Genomic DNA, 16,947 nt, shown 5'->3' with positions numbered 1-16,947 from the left:
GCGATGCAATAAGGGCCTCCCGCATAGTGGTCGGTAGGATACCCTCTTCTAGGACTGTGTAATACACTTGTTGTAATATCGGGGCAAGAATGTGCATATAGGCCTTGTAAAAGTCAATTGGTAGACCGTCCGTACCCGGCGATTTACCCGATTTCATGGACATTATAGCGTCTGTGATTTCCTCCAATTCAAGTACGTGATGTAGGAATTTTTGTTGGGATGGGCCTAACCACGCAAGTGCAGTGTCATCTAGATAGGTGTTTAAGTTTATTGGAGTGGACCTTTGGGAAGTGTAGAGTGTGGAGTAATGGTCAGCGAGTATCCTAAGTTGGTCCGGTAAACAACGTTGGGGTGTGTTGTGTTCGTCCAGCAGTGTAGTGATATAGTTGTGGTATCTAGGGGGGTTAACAGCGGATGCGAGTGCCCTGCCAGGCCTATCTCCCTCGCCATATCTGCGTGCTGTGTGTGGCTTCCCTAGGAACTTACATTCTTTTTGTGATAGTTCTGTATATTCATTAAGTTTCTCACGTAGTTGAGCTCTGGCTGCATGGCCGTGTTTGGTACTGTCTGTGTCTTTTTCGAGCTGCTTCAGCTCTAATTCAAGTTTACGCAACTCGCCACGAATGGATTTGAGGACTCCGCCCCCTTTAGCAATGCACCATCCCCTGACGGTAACCTTAAAGGCCTCCCAGACTGTTGTTATGCTGGACACCGAGGATATGTTGCGGTCAAAGAAATCTTTTATGTCCTGTTCTAGCTCAGCCTTGAAGGCCGAGTCGGTCAGGTGGGCAGGGTTAAGGCGCCAATTTAAGTAAGGGGAGACATCCAGTGGGACACGTAGCGTCACTAATACTGGGGAATGGTCGGAGAAGGTGCAAGCGAGGTGAGATGCTGTAACTAACCAAGAGGAGAGCCCCGCGGTACAGAATATGTAGTCTAATCGTGCCCAAGTGGAGTGCACCGCTGAATAGTGAGTGCCCTGTGTGTGCGTGGGGTGAATGTGTCTCCAGACGTCTATCAGGCGGTATTCTTCGACAATATCCGAGAGGGCACGTTGAGTGTGCGTGTAGTGTGTCGCCTGTGGGTGGGATCTGTCCATGTTGGGACGAAGTGCAGTGTTGAAATCCCCTCCTAAGACAACATGAGCAATCCCCAACGACTGGACTTTACCCCATAGCGTAAGGAGTGTGGATGGGTCATCTGTATTAGGCCCATAGTAACATGCAAAAAGAACTGTGTGAGAGTAAAGTCTTCCCCATAGCATGCAGAACCTGCCAGTCGAATCTATTTCAGTTCCATCAGGGGTGAAGCGCACTCCACGTCTAACCAAGATTGTTACCCCTCTAGCGTAGTTGGAGTATGATGAGAACACTCTGCTGGAGGCCCAGCGGGCCGCAAATAGTGGAGGGTTTCCCGACATTAAATGTGTTTCTTGGAGCATGGCGATGGATACTCCCTGCCTATCTAAGTAACCTAGAATCTGTCTTTTCTTCCTCGGGTTGTTGAGCCCACGGACATTTCACGAAATCAGTTGCAGTTGTTGGAGAGGCTGTGCTTCCGCTACGTCTCCCATCTCAACAAGTGCAGAAATTTGCATTGAACAAGCGTCAGGCAAACATACATACAATAAGCCACGCTATTGGTGCATCTATCCACCCGACCCAGTTCCACTTCAAAGGTACGATAGCTATGACCATAAGTTGTCGGAACCCCAGCCCACCCACAACGGCAACCCCAACCCGCCGGGTAAAGAGCACCTCCCATCCCCCCCAACATCCCGCAATTTTTTTTGACAATAAATCAACATTTCAAAGCTATCTCTTCCCTAAGGAGGGAGAGGTTGTAAAGGGGATCACCCATTGGGGAAACAAGTCTAGGGGCGCTTGACCTGCCTCCCACCTCACAGTTCACACCCATTGGACGCCAGGCAGTAACCGGGTCGTCTGTCTTGGGATGAAGGTGGGTTGCCGAGCAAAGCTCATTGTTCAGACCAGTATATAGGAAGTCTTTAAAGTACCTCACCGGGAATTTAGAGCGCCTTGAGCAGCGATGTATAGGCATGCAAGTCACTGTCACCAAGCATATGCCTAGTTAATTTCAGTCTTGTTGCTCAATCGGCGAGCGTGACCTGGAGCGGCGCCCTTCCTCGTCGTCCCTGGCGCGATCACGTTTCTGCTGCTTCAGGAAGTCTTCGACTTGCTGTGGGTTTGCAAAGATGTGTTGTTTGCCCTGGTAGGAGATTTTCAGTTTCGCAGGGTAGAACATGGCGTAGAATAGTTCTTGAGCTTGCAACTTCTTTTTCACTGCAGCGAATTTACGCCGAGCTTCTTGCACTGCGGGGGTAAAATCCGGGAAAAAAGACAAGGTGGCATTGCCATAGTTCACTGTGCCAAGTTCGCGGGCGCGGCGCAGCACCACGTCATGGTCCCTGTAATTCAGGAAGCGTGCAATGATGGGCCTGGGTGCAGCCCCAGGAGGAAGGCGGGCTGCGAGAGATCTGTGTGCCCTCTCGACGATGAGGTGCGGGGAGAAGGATTCCTTCCCAAACAGTTCAGTAACCAAGGATTCTACGAAGGGCTCCATTTTCCCAGTGTTTGTCGATTCCGCCAGGCCTAAAATGCGGACATTATTTCGGCGGGACCTGGCTTCCAAGTCCTCGTTCTTGTCCGCGATGACTTTGAGGAGTCTGTCCATTTGGGTAGCTTGACGGTTCGCAGAGGCGGCTCCATCCTCCAATCCAGAAATTCTGCCCTCGGCCTCTTTGATGCGTATGTCATGTTGGTCTAGTTTCGCCACTATCCCATCCATGCGGGAATTCATGGTGTCTATTTTGGCATCTATGGTGGAGAGGCTTTGTTTCATGCCTAAAAGTAGGGATTTCCAGTCCTCATCTGGCGGTGTGGATGTGGTGGGGCTGCCGTCCGGCCCAGGCATTGTTTTGGTTGTCTTCCTGGCTTCAAACGGGATCTTGGATTGTTTGGCGTCGCCACGACCCATGGCTCGGCGTTCTTAATGTCGCGATTTTGGGATCAGCCAGGCTAGTGTTGATCGCGGGACAGGAATTGGGGGAGAAGTCACAGGCTTGAAAAGCGTGTTCGAGCACCCTGGACCTCCGCTGCGATGGTCCCCGAAAATGGCCGCTTTGGCGGGAAGAATTATGGCCTCTGCGCTTCCTCCCGACAGTCCTGTGTTGGGGGGGGGGGGGGCGTGAGATGGAGACTCAGGCCCCGGCGGGTTCCCCTGGCTGTCTGTCCCGCGCCAACAGTAAAATCCTGATAAAGCGGGAGCTGTGAGGATAAGGGGCGGCTGGGCCTCCACTCACGTCTAATGGCCGTCTCGAAGTGGCAGCGGCCGCGCCAATGTGTTTGTGCGGGGCTTCCAGGGCAACTGCACTACCAAGGTCTCTCGGCGGTCGTCCAGTTAGGCAGCGCTATTATTCTTCAGGCTGCACTGGGCCCCGCGCCGGAGGTGATGACTGCGGCGGGATCCAGCAAGGGAGTAGGCCGTGCAGCGTCAGTATCCAGGCGGGGGAAGGGAGGGGGGATGGCCGGCGAAGGCTGCAGCCGATCGGGGGGCCCTTCATCTCTTCAGGATTCCGCCTCTGGAGGGCCCGGGAGTTCTCACCGTCCGATGATCGGGCAGCCGTGTCCAGGCCTCAAATCCCCGGTGTTTCCCAGTTCGTCACCGTGGAAGGACAGGACCGCAGGAGAACGTGAGGCGCCGCTCACCAGTTCAATATCGATTTTCTCCGGTTCCGGGAGCGGTATTCGGGAGATCTTGGTATCGGAACGTTCAGCCCAGCAAGGTGGACAAGGTCCCGTTGCAGGTAGGGCGATTTTTCGCCGGTCAGGATGGTGTGTAGGATAGATTCAGGCTCGGCTAGGCGAGAGCCTCACTGCAGTGCGGCCATCTTGGTCCGGCGCCACCTAGCGCCCCCGAGCTCAGAAACGTTATTGCCTTACATGCTAATTGGACTATTGAACCCCCTAATGATGTTATGACGGCAGATCTGCATGTTCTTACTTATTGTTGCTTCAATAGTGGCCGTAAAAGAGTTTTCCGGAGAGGTAGTAATGCCGGGCAGGTGCATTATAGATGGAGTTGTGATTCATTACCATAACCGCAAAGGCGCCATTCCAAAGTAGGCCAAGACGTTTCCATTTGGGTGTAAGGTCTTTAGTTGGATAAACTCCGAGCCTCAGTGACATCAAGTTGTGCTTTTTTGATATTATAAAGTGTTCCAGAAGGTACGATTGAGGTTTTAAGGTTTATATTTTGGCATCACCACCCACGCATGAACTTTGTACTTCAAAGGATGTAAAAGCCCTTTATGGGCTTGGTTGGTTTATCTATTAGCTGTGATTACAGCTTAATGGCTTTGTTGGTTGTTTGTTTGTTTGAATACGGGGTAGGCAGGTGTTGTGAGCCAAGCCTCGTCCAACTTTAAAGATGAAAGTGCTTACCTTAAAACAGAATATACTGAATTATTCAATCTGGATTGTTTTTCAACCTCCAGCCAGCAGTGAAGGGCTAGGGAGTTTGCCTCTGCAGCCCTCATTCTCCAGTTAAATTTAATGAGGGAGCCATGTCTCGCCGGGATCTGTTTTTTTTAATCCGAACTCCAGTATGATGTGAGCTTGAAATATGTAACATGGAATTGAAAATAATTTCTTAAAGAGACTAGATTGTGCAGTGCTCAGACCTGACACATAATTGGTTTTAAGCAGTTCCGATCCATACGAGATATAGGGCAAGAATTTTGCTGCTATAACCTTTAACAGATGATTTTTTGAGCAGTCACTAGGTTTTTTTCTGCAGGACTTGGAATGCAAATAGAAGCTGGTTTGCTTTAGCTTGCCTTAATGCCAAGTATTGCTTGTAGTTGAGGTTCCGATCTAGTAGTACCCTCAGATATTTATATGTAGCCCTGAACCAGGATGTTACTTTCTGCCGTCCAGGTGAATCTGGGTTGTCTTTTATGAGAACTTGAAAAGCATATAACTTCGATTTTCGGTAATTAAGGTCTAGTTGAGCAATGGATATATATCCTAGGATAACAGAGTAATCAGCAGTTGTAAACCTCGAGGTGTTTTGCTGAGCAGGACAATGTCATCAGCATATTGCAAGCTTGCTGTTGGAGCGCTGCCCAATTTTGGGTGGGGGGTCTCCTTGTATATAGCATAAGTGGGTCTCTAGGTCCACTGTGTAAATGCTAAACAGAGGGAGGACCAGAATGCACCCCTGTTTTAAGCCGTTGGTTGGTGAGATTTTGTTAGTAACACTTCAGCCATCTATTATTATTATATGGACCCATGTTCTTGAATACAGGTTGATGATTGCCTCCAGCAATTGCTTGGGAGCTACCACAGCTTTTTCATTTTTCCCCCATAACTTTGTTCTAGGGACCTTATCAAAAGCGGCTTTAAGGTCTACAAAACATGCATAGAGGAAGCTTGTTTTAGCAATGGCTTGGTCAGCCAGGAGAGTAACTGCTGATGAGTTGTTAAGGTGCTCATTCCTGTGCGGAGTCCTGTTTGTGTTTTAGGAATTAGGTTTATGCTGTTAACCCAATCCTCTAGGTCAATCAACAGGTTTGAAGCATAAATCTTAGCCTCCACCTCAATGAGTGCTATTAGTCTATAGTCACCAGGGTTTGAGTGCACCCCTGTTTTATATATCGGCTGGAGTATACTTCCTCGCCATGAGTCTAGGATGGTACCCGTCTCCAATGCGTAGGTAAACAGGGGGTTAGGAGTGTAAACCAGAAGACTGGATCTTTTTTGAATAAGGCATTAGGCAGGCCATTTGGCCCCTTGGCCCCATCAGATCTTTGCTATTTTATGGCCTACATTACCTGCTTTTGCGTGAACTGTGAACTTTTGATTGGCCCTTGGTGTTAAGTGCCCTACAAACTTAACCTAGTCTTCCGTGTGGCTATCTTGGATCTCAGGTGGATTCATGGATATTGGTAGGCAGATGTTGGTGACTGTTTTCAATTTATTTAAGGGCTTCGAGACCTTGAGGCTCATTTTCAGAGTAGAGACCGACTGAGTCGCATTCAATGTTTCTTAGATGGTTGCTGCACGAAGGTAGGCTGCATTATTGTATGTGATTGGTATATGGGCTCGCCAGGAGTGTTCTATGATGTCTGAATTACAATGACGGCTTTTACCATTTAATAGATTATTGATGTACGGCCAAAAAAGTTTTGAGTTTCTTTGCAGGCTGGCATGGAGCATTTTTGTCTAAATGGCCACATTACATATGTGCTTTGTCATTCAAATTTCTTTTTGAAGTCACTTAATTTTTGCACTTCTTGCAAGTGAGTGCTGAGCTGGTTGGGAGCCCTGAGAACGCATCAATCTAAGTTGTTTGTTAAGTTTTTATCTTTAAGTTGTGTGTAAACCATGCTGCATCTTTGCTCCCGACTACTTTGAGAATGGAGATGCTGTAAGTGAATGTTGTATTTAGATTGATGACAAAGGCCTTCCAAGCCACTATACTGGGTAGCTTTGCGTTGTCTGTCGTCAGTAAGGTGGTGCAAGCCTCTATGATGGCATCTATGTTATTTTCATTCCATGCAAGGCATTTAAAATTGTAGGGCTGGGTTATCATTGTGAGGGCCTTGGCTTCCCTGGTCCTTTCCGGGATGCAGGCTACAGTAAATGTTTGGGGGTAGTGATCACTCTCAGATCTTTTCTTCGTTTTGAAGTTGAAGATATATGTAAACACGTCTGGGTCTGTCAGGGTGAAGTCGATAGTTACGTCAGTTTGTTAGTTACTCTTGTAAAGGCTGCCGGGCTGTCCAGGGGGCCTTGTCCATTTAATCTGAGCAGGGACAGTTCTTCCATTAGCGGAATGCATTTCTTGCCTAGCATATCGCGTCTTGTTGTGTTGCCCTGCCTCGCCTGTATGTGACCTGCTGAATTGTTTTCGTAGCCTTGTAGTAAATTCATGTTGAAATCTCCCGACAGGATTATAGTAGCTTTTAGTGTTTTGAGCGAGCCTGTCAATAACTGGATTTCTTTTTTCATTGTGCTTGTGTGCTGGGTGAATATAAATATTCAAAATTAATAAGATAGAGGAAGAGGAAACTGCTAGTTCAATACATTGCATCCAGGACGAATCTAGGTCTATTTCTTCATATTCCCAAAGGATGTGAGTGGAAATATAGATCGATCCACCTTTTGCCCTTCCGTAGATTACTTCTTTTGTGGCTATGTTGAAGTGTTCCGTGTAGCCTGTGATTGGTGCGTTTGCTGACCACCAGGTTTCCTGAAGTAGCAGGATATTGTGCAGGAAATCCACAATGTCAGCCTCGTCAAGCTTACTGCCTAAACCATTCACATTCCAAGAGCAGATCTTGCAGCCTTGCGATGTGTTGGGAAAGTTCTGAGTAGTGGTTCATGCTCTTCCGGTTTGGGTTTTTAGAGGCCCTTTAAGTGGGTTATCCTTGGGGTTAGCTACATGGGTCTGTGGCCTTGTGATGATCATTTGCCTTGTGATTTGAACTCCGACTTTGACTGTGCTGAAATTGTCAGGCCCTTTTGCTTCTTTCAGTACACCTGTATTTTGATTAGACTGTTTTGAGGGCTATGGCAGCAAGGTTGCACCACTGTTTTAAACTCGATACCCGATGTTGCAAAAGATTCCCTATGCAGCAAAAATGTTCTGAAATGAGATGATCTGCCCTAGTTGCTATCATTCAAATCTGCCTATTCCTGCACTTTTTCACCTCTGGCTATATCGGACTGTGAATGTGCCCTGTTTAAAAGCCACTTATCACATAATTTCACTCTCACTGGGCTTCTTATCTATCACCCCCCAGGGCCGGCCAGAGCCTTCTAGGAAGCCTTAGCTCACACCACATCCACGCTTGCCCTACAGACAGCCACCTTTAGCATTATAGGAGATCTCAATTTACATCTGGAACGTCTTGACTCCAGGAGATTACCAACTTTCTGGGAGACATGGGTGCCTGTCAGCTAACTCAGCTAGTGGAGGGCCCGTCACATCTCACAGACCACCTACTGGACCCAGTAGTTTCCAATATTCGGTCGCTCAAACTTCATGCTCCCCTTCCACTAACTTGGATAGATCATTTCCTTATTCATATGTGTCTTGGTCTAGTCGGTGCCCCCCGGCAGAATGCTCTCCCACCCTCTTTGAAACGCCCTTGGTACAAACTGGATGCACCTAGCTTTGGGTCCAGCCTAAAATGATCCTGTCCAGACTGGCCCACTGATCTAGAAGAAGCGGACAGAGCCTTCAGGGGGTGGATTAACAACTCACTCGACCATTTTATCCCCAAGAGATTGACCGGGCCAAACGCACGTCCTCGCACACTTGGTATAATGAGACCTTAGCGTTGGAAAAAAAACACTGTAAAACTCTAGAACGCTCCTGGAGGCGCACCTATGACCCCATAGCTAAAAAGACCTATAGGCAGGCTAGTGAAGCATACCACAAACTTGTAAAAAAGTTGAAAGCCGCATTCTACACTAATTTGATTACATCAAGTCCTAACCCTTCCAAAACAATTTTCTCTCCTATAGGTGACATGACAAAATCTCCGGCAGGAACTAACAACATAATATCTTTTAACCTGCAATGCGAATCTCTGGCACGTTATTTCATCAACAAAGTTGAGTGTATCTACAACTCACTCGAAGTCAGAAGGGCTGCTTTAAAACCACGGCCGCCTAACTGCGCACTTGACCTTCCCGACTCTCTACAAGCCCTTCCATCTATGTCCTTTAAAGACCTAGAAACCCTGGCTGCGAAGGTGAAGTCAGGTTCCCCTGACGACCCTATAAAACCGGACACCTTTAGGAAATTCCAGGACTGTATTTTGCTTGAGGGTTGGGAATTGTTCAATAGATCGCTCCAGGCATCAGTAAACCCTAAATCTTGGAAACACGCCAAGGTTGTTCCTTTACTGAAAAATACAGCACTGGATGCATCCCTACCGGAGAACTTCCGGCCTATTTCTTTGCTTCCCTACTTGGCCAAGGTAATGGAATCCCATGTTAACATCACCTTGACCAAGTATCTGGAAGTTAATGAGATCCTGGACAGGTCACAAAACGGATTCCGGCCTAAGCATAGTACGGAATCCGTCCTGCTGGCAGTCACAGAGCAACTGAGGGCATCGCAGGACATGGGCAACACCACGGCATTGATTCTGGCCGTTTTGAGTGCGGCCTTTGACACGGTCTCCCATGAGATTTTGCTCCATGGACTCGGTGAGATCGGGGTCAGTGGTGGGGCCTTGGCCTGGTTTGCGTCTTTTCACGCCAAGCCATATTTGTCCGGCACTCACCCCCTCAATTGTGGTGTCCCCCAAGGCTCTGCTCTGAGCCCCACATTGTTCAACATGTACGTCCGCCCCCTTTCTCTTCTGGCCAAAGACCGGAAGATTAATATGATATCATAGGCGGACGACACACAACTGATTTTCACTTTCACTAATAACTCAGTGAATGACCAACTAAAATTTCGTGAAGATGTCCTGGACATCTCAGATTGGATGGCTGACAACTATCTTCAACTTAATTCCTCAAAAACGGAGGTGCTCTTGGTTGGTCGTGACTCCCATAAATGGGACTATCAGTGGTGGCCTGCGGCACTGGGCCCTCCTCCCCAACTGAAAGGGGTAGTTAAGAATCTGGGGGTTCTGATGGACAAATCCCTTTCTTTCGAGCTCCATGCTAAAAAGGTGGCAGGCACCTACTTTGGCCTCTTACGCGGACTCAAACACATTCTGGGGTTCTTAGAGGCTTCAACCCAACAAGTGATTATTCAATCAGTGGCTTTGTCACATCTTGACTATTGTAACGGGCTGCTAGTGGACGTTAATAAAACTGTGACAAAGAGACTCCAAAGGGCACAGAATGCGGCTGCCCGCATTCTTATTGCCCTCCTTAAATACTGTCACACCTCCCATCTTCTGCACCGCCTACACTGGCTGCCTATGAAACAGAGAATTCAGTTTAAAACTCTCCGTACTACCCATAAGATCCTACATGGCCAGGGCCTCCAGATACTGCAGGGACTCTGTACTTTTTATGTTCCAACAAGAGCATTGCACCCCGCAGACCTGCATTTGGTGTGCACCCCTAGGGTGTGCAGGAGCAGAGCAGGAGGCCGCTCCTTTAGGTCTTTGGCCCCTGCCCTATGGAATTCTATTCTTCTCGAGGCGCGCAGCACACAAGATCATTGGTCTTTTCGAAAACAGATTAAAACATGGCTGTTTGCATCTATCTAGCCAGGTGTATGCGCTTGTCGCGCTCCTGAAAGTGACTACACCAGTCTGTCCTTTTCTGCCTTGCCCCACCCTCCTGGTTTCTGTTCACGAGCGCTGGGACACCCCGTTGCTGGGGCAGCCATGCACTATATAAGCACGCCTAACAACATCGTGATTTCCGGACCCCAATGGGTTGGGGTTGAGTTTAAACTCAAGTCTATCCAAGTCTCTGGATTTAATATACCTCAGATCTGGAAGAGCTTCTAGTAATTTTAGATTCACGCTTCTATTCAACATGTCATGCGCGCAACGCGATGTATAGTGTGGAACCTGCTCTATTTCTACACAGGCTTAAAAGATTTGTCGGATGTAACTTGAAATAGTTGATCGGTGTCTCTGCAGGTGCTTCGGTTGTACCTTGGTACAATGGTACTACTTGTGAGAAGTGACCAATGTGCTATTGTGAGGTGCTTTGTCAATCCATTGGTGATTGTACATCTAGGCTTCTCGAAATTGGTGGGAGTTATCGGGCCTTCTTTGCGGTTGCACTTCTCTATGGTGACTATCCTCCTGTGAATAGCTGCCTGTCCTGGTTGCTGATTTCACTCGCTCTTGTCATTGGTTCTCTGGAGAGTTGGATTAAATTGATATTCGGTTCGACCTTAATTGTTGTCTTAGTTCTCTCGCGCATGTCCGAAAGTTTGAATATGTTATATATTCTGCTAGCAGGGGGTGTTTTGCTTGTGGGTCTGTAACCTCTTTTGTAGGTGTCAGTGTGCGGTTAGTTGCACTGATAATGTTTGGGGCTTCCCAGGTGTTTTCTACTCCCAGATCTATTCCATTTTTTTATTGATATTGTGAGGAGAGGTTCCCTTTTGTGTGAGTAATGAGTGTGAACACAGTTTATTTAGTTTACTTTTCCTTACTTTCCTCAGGTGTTTGAGTTCCCTCTTTGTGAGGGAAATGTGTGAATTTGTTGATGTAGAAATGTCATCAACCTTCCCAGTAGAGTTTTTTTCTTTTAGTGGCGTTGTTGACCCTCCGGGAGATTGTCCATTCAGCTGCTCGATCTCATCCGTTGCGTCAGGTATTGTTGTAGACACACTTTCTATTTTATTGAGGATCGTTTTTTGTTACTTTTTGCAGACTGGTGGCTGCCACAATCTTTGGCCTTTGAGCGCCAGTCCCTGCTATTACGAAGTTAGAGTAGATTTCCTTGACTTCCCCTAGTAGCTCTGTCATTATGATTGGAACCATTGCAAGTTTATCAATTATTTGGGGACAATGACAAGAATGATAGGTAATGTCATGATCCTGTTAAACCTTTGTTATCATTGTGTTTCAAGTCTGTAACCTTAGTTTTATCCACTAACCGTGGATAGCTAAGACGTTTTGTAGCTCAACTTGAGTGTCGAGCTTATCTGCGTAGTATGTCATGGCAATTCCGATGACTTCCATGGTGTTTAGCAGGTGGTGGCCACATCAAGGGGGATGGGGGATTGATCCTTAAACATTCTTGGTTGTGCCTCCTCGCACGTTTCAGTTGCAGGGGCGATGGTTGGCCCTTTTGTCTCCTGAGATGGACGACTGTTTGTGTTTGATTGGCACGCGTCCTCTTCCGTTTGTTGTAATTTTTTTAATGACTTGGGGGGCTACCTTTTTCAAGTCGGCATTATATCTGGATGCGCAAGCACCAAGAAGTCGGAGTGAACAAGGAGCTACAGTTGTGATTATCTGCTCTCTCCGTCAGGCATAGAAAGTTGACGGGAGCTTGAGTCAGTGGCAAATTAAACTCTCTTTAAAAGGGGTAGACATGGTGTTAGAGGTACTGTCAAGATAAGAACTTCGGCCCATAGCTTAATCTCAGGTCCCAGATTTTAGCTTGGCAAGCAGTTGGAGGGTAGTCACTGCATTTGGGAACCGTTTAATAAGAGTAATATTTGCTGCTCTTTTACCTGATAGTAGGTATTCTACAGGCTAAGCAGGGGTGGTGATCCTCTTGTTGGGCTGCTTTATTTTGGTGCACTTCGAAATATGCTAAAGTATGATGACAATTGTTCACACAGTAGGAGACTTTCTTTATAAGTAAGCGGCTTTGTCTCAGAGAAACAGCACAATTCCGGCCTTGACTCACCTGGCACAATAGTCTTACTGTTTGTAGTGATGATTACATCACTTCCTTTTTTTGGATGCATCCTCTTTAAGGGGACAAAGCAAACCAGACATGTGGCAAAGGGGGTGTCAAAATAGGCAAATTAGTACAATTTGACTGGATGTTGCACAATGTTCAGGCAAAATCATTTTCTGAATCAATCAAGGATTTATAAAGCACTGCAAATCACCTGTGAGGGTCTCAAGGCACTTGTTCATGTTTGCTAGAAACATGAATCCTCAAAGGGCCAGTTGGTAGGGCAATCTTTATCACTTGCCAGTAGTTTGGGATCATACAGCAAATAAGTCTGTGTGCCAGCCCGTGCGTTAGTCATGACCTTTCATGAGGAGATGATGCTACCTTTCTTAATTTTGGGCCGATCGCACAGGCTTATCTGTGACCCAGGCGCCATCTTAGTCCGTTCATATTTTAGCAGTACCTCATGTTCATCAGGCAATACCCCCAGTTGGGCAGGGCGCATAGTACTGGTACCAGTAAAAGGGACAAATTGCGGAATTAACGTGTGAAAACTGTTATCTGTGGGAAAAGGGCTAAGCAGGAGTGTCAGCCACTACCACCACTATTGTGTGATCTGAGGCCGTTTGCCATATCCAAATGAACATGTTCCCACTATGCACTCCTTGCTTAAAAATGCAATAGGCTGTATTATATTTTCAATCAGATTTCCAGGTGCACCTAGGAGTATCCTCTGTCCTTGGATGCAGATAATGAAAGACTGCTAAGCCTTTGAGGGCTGACACTATGCGCGCTTATTCATATAGGCAGGTGGGTGTTAGAATATGAACCTACACAACTGGTTCTTCTTTCTTTCCCTTATGGATCAATAGGCACCATCATGATAAACTCATAATGTTCTTTATCCTCATTTTCTCAAATCCTATTTTGAATAAAAATTATAGTTACGATATCTGACAAAAACCAAAGTGGTCATCCTACAGTTCAGATTAAATCCCCAATAACAAGAACAACTGGGGATGTGTTCATAAAGTCTCTTTAGCCAAATGGCATACCCAACAGGTGCCATCCACGTAGCTCAAGGAATACTTTTTAGGACACACTATAAATTGGGTGTCTTGGCAAAATATAGGAAAGAAGAGCTTTTTTGTTAGACCATACGTTGTCTCACCATTTCTTCATGAGTGACTAATGAGGTCAAAGAGAACAGTAAGAATTTCTCGAGTACATCACAACTTGGAGATTTCACTTTATCTGTAAGGGCCAGAGATTATAAAAGCGGTTCCTAATCTTCTGATCCCGATTCTTGTAAGAGTTGACTAAAACTTTGCATGCAGTAAGAAGGACATTTGTTATCAGGGGGAAGAAATCTCCTCCAGATGGACTCAAGTTTTCAAATGAATGACAAACAGCATCGCAGGCTAATGCACCAATAGCTTGAAGGGTGGTAAGTAGAGTTATCATGTAAGTGCAAGCCTTAGGGAGAGTGGATCCCATTTAGCCACACTGTGCATACATTGGGGAGTCGCTATTTTGCAGGTTACACAAACCCAAGGCTGTAATATATCGGATATATTATGCAGTTGGGTAGAAGACCAGTCTGGCTCTTGTCTTTGGAAGTTTGCAAGGGGCAGTCTCAATGGAATAATTTCATAAGTATTTCACACATGTTGAATCATTTCTATATAGCCAAGATCAAACGTTTGACTCTTCTTTTTAGAGCCCAAGTCTCATATCGGAGTATATTCAAAATAATTACATGTCTGGGAAGGCCAGTGCTTATACTGGCAGGCCGCTGTAGCTCACCAGTGACTGTTGGTAATAGTCACCCAGGGCACGGAGATGACAACATAGTGCCCCATGGTCAAACATTCCCACTGACCTGCGGGGACAATAAGGAACTGGGTAGGAGTGAGTAGAACTGTATAGTGTGTGCCCACTGCAGTTAGTTGGGAGGCAGTGGGGACTCTGGTTATGCTCCATTCAGAGGCCACAAGGTCTTTATCTTAGAGGTCATTTTTAAAAAAAAACCTTTGAGACCCATGTGTTATCATACATTGCCAAAAGTTATACAAAATTTCTTTTTGCTTACATCAGTTTTCAGTTAATATATATCTATCTATAAGGGAGCACGCCAGGAAGCACGAGTGAAAACCGACTCACCCGGTTCCCCTGGCCGCCGACGGATACCATCGTGTACCGCGGCACCCCTCGCCTGATTGCGGGCGGGCGCAACTCTCCACTGCCTTTTCCTATTCAGGATCTCTGGCATTTAGAGGCTATATTCTTGTTAAGGCTTTCACTGAAAATGTCCTGATGATGGTCCCCGTGATTTACTAGGGGTCCGAAACGCCGTCGACCTTTAAGTACCAAAAAACGAAAACGTGATTACTATGTGTTTCAATGGTGCTTTGTTTAAATATTCTGTACAATTGCATTCATAACAGAAAAACGTGTTTTGCCTGGGAGTGCTGGGCACAGGCTTGTGTTCCACACTGGCTGACTTGTGGAAGGTTTTCTGTGTGATATAACTACGTGTAAATTGAGTAAACTTTGAAAGACCACTGTCCGGCTGGACATGTCACTCTTAATATAGATTGACTCTGTCTATATTTTATTTATTTTCTCAACTTTTTTGCATGGGACCAATTTTGCATGTACAAAGATACCTTGCAGGGGCTCGCCCTTGACAACCTAAGGGCCGCACATAATCCATCTAGGAAGGATTTGCTTTAAAACCACCATGTCCATCCCTACACCAGAAAACTCCATTAAAAGAAATGCTTGTGAAGGATGCACCTCTGACCATAACATACTATAGGTTTACAGACTGTCTCCATAGTAGTGCTATCACATGTGTGCGAGCAGTTGCTGTATTTTCAGTATAGAAACTCCATGTTTGACACTGTTCAAGCTAACAAGAGAAAGTCAAATTTGGCACTTCTCTGGGGCATGCACTTTAACCACTCCTGCAAGCAAGGATGACCTTAGAGACTTAAGGGGTTATTTACAAGCCCCTTGCGCCACCCGTACGTCACTTTTCCCATGTTAAAAATGATGCAAAAGTGGCGCAAGGGGGCTTGTAAATCTGCCCCTTAGATCTTTGAAGAGGAAAGTAGCAGCAGCTTCCGTATGCTTCAGTGATAGGACATAGTAATTATTTTTGTAGCAGAGCAAAAGAGGAGCATAAATGACCCCCTCCTCGCTTCGAAGGACATCATTGGTGATAAAGGTGTGTAGGGTATTAGTGCTGGGGCAGGGTGATACACAAGGACCAGGAACTAAGGAGGAATGCTGAATTTTCAACTGTTGACATAATGACAGCATAAAGAACCCTGGGAAACTATTCATGGCATAATTTAGGCTCAGTACATCAACAGGTTAGATGGCTGACAACTTTGTGTAAGGAAGAGACTAAAAGGTTACAATTGTGTGAAGAAATATGATTGGGGCATGTCTAAAATTTGCCTCAATCTGAAAATTATCCGTTGAACTGTTTATAACAGCGAGCCTGCTGATACACGATTTGTAGGCAATTACTACAAAATAATCATATGCGAGTAAAATACCAACCATCGTGTGTGCATACTGATTTGGGATACAAGGACAGTGCTCCAGTTATCATCTGCAGATAAGAAAGTCTGATAGGTTTGTCTGACTCCTATCAATCCCCACTTAATACAGCACGGCTCACTAGAAATGAAAAACAGTTCTCCTTTCATCCTACAGTGCATTTCGTATTGGGTTAAGGGCACCTACCGGGTGTGAATTCATAATATTGGGGTGCAAGGGACACCTTAGGGTTTTAACAAAGAAAAATAGAGTGTAAAACCTCCTCTTGCTTTAAAGGACAAGGACATCAACAAAAACAATAGAGATTTATTGTGAAGAATTAACATTGCCTTCAGGAGAAATAAATGCCTCTCTCAACACTTACCTGTATAAAAAGGACAAAATGAAGAGTGGATGCACCCAGAACAGCTGCAGCTGGCTCAACCGGCAAGCAATGCACCGGAAAAAAGTTATGAACATTAAAGGTTAAAATGAGCAAGAGTACCTAGGTTTAAAGCAAGATCTCATCAGAAATGGTGGAACTAAAGAAAGATCCAGGCAGATGAAATTTACAATTTGATAGGCCTCCAAAATGCCTTCCCAGCCGGACAGAGCAGACCAATAAGGAAGTTTAAGCGCAAACCCTGCTCTGAGAAACAGTGAAAGGCTCAAAAGTTAACACTTCAGCCTATCCATCAAGCCATTTTAAGCCAAGAAAAGGGTGAAATGCAGAACAAGGGCTTCTCTGCCAGAATACCCTATCCACATCATAGCCCACTGGCAGGTATAAAAGGGGTTAGCAGCAGGACACCTAGTGTATGTAGTGCCAGGTTTTCGATATAGGCAATGTAATGCCCTCCTGTCCCGATTCAAAAGCATCAACACAGATACATGCCAAATCGGAACTAGTTTCAGGAGCTATGGACGCAGGGGCCACATTGAACACAGAGCCCCGGGGACTCAACGGGCATGTGCGCTCCTTTTTGCATCCCCAGGCACTGTAGCATTTAAGAAAGGACTC

This window comes from Lissotriton vulgaris, chromosome 3_1, assembly GCF_964263255.1.
Source record: "Lissotriton vulgaris chromosome 3_1, aLisVul1.2, whole genome shotgun sequence".
NCBI classification, from domain to species: domain Eukaryota; kingdom Metazoa; phylum Chordata; class Amphibia; order Caudata; family Salamandridae; genus Lissotriton; species Lissotriton vulgaris.
The sequence above is the reverse complement of the archived record's forward strand: the minus strand, read 5'-3'. Positions refer to the sequence as shown.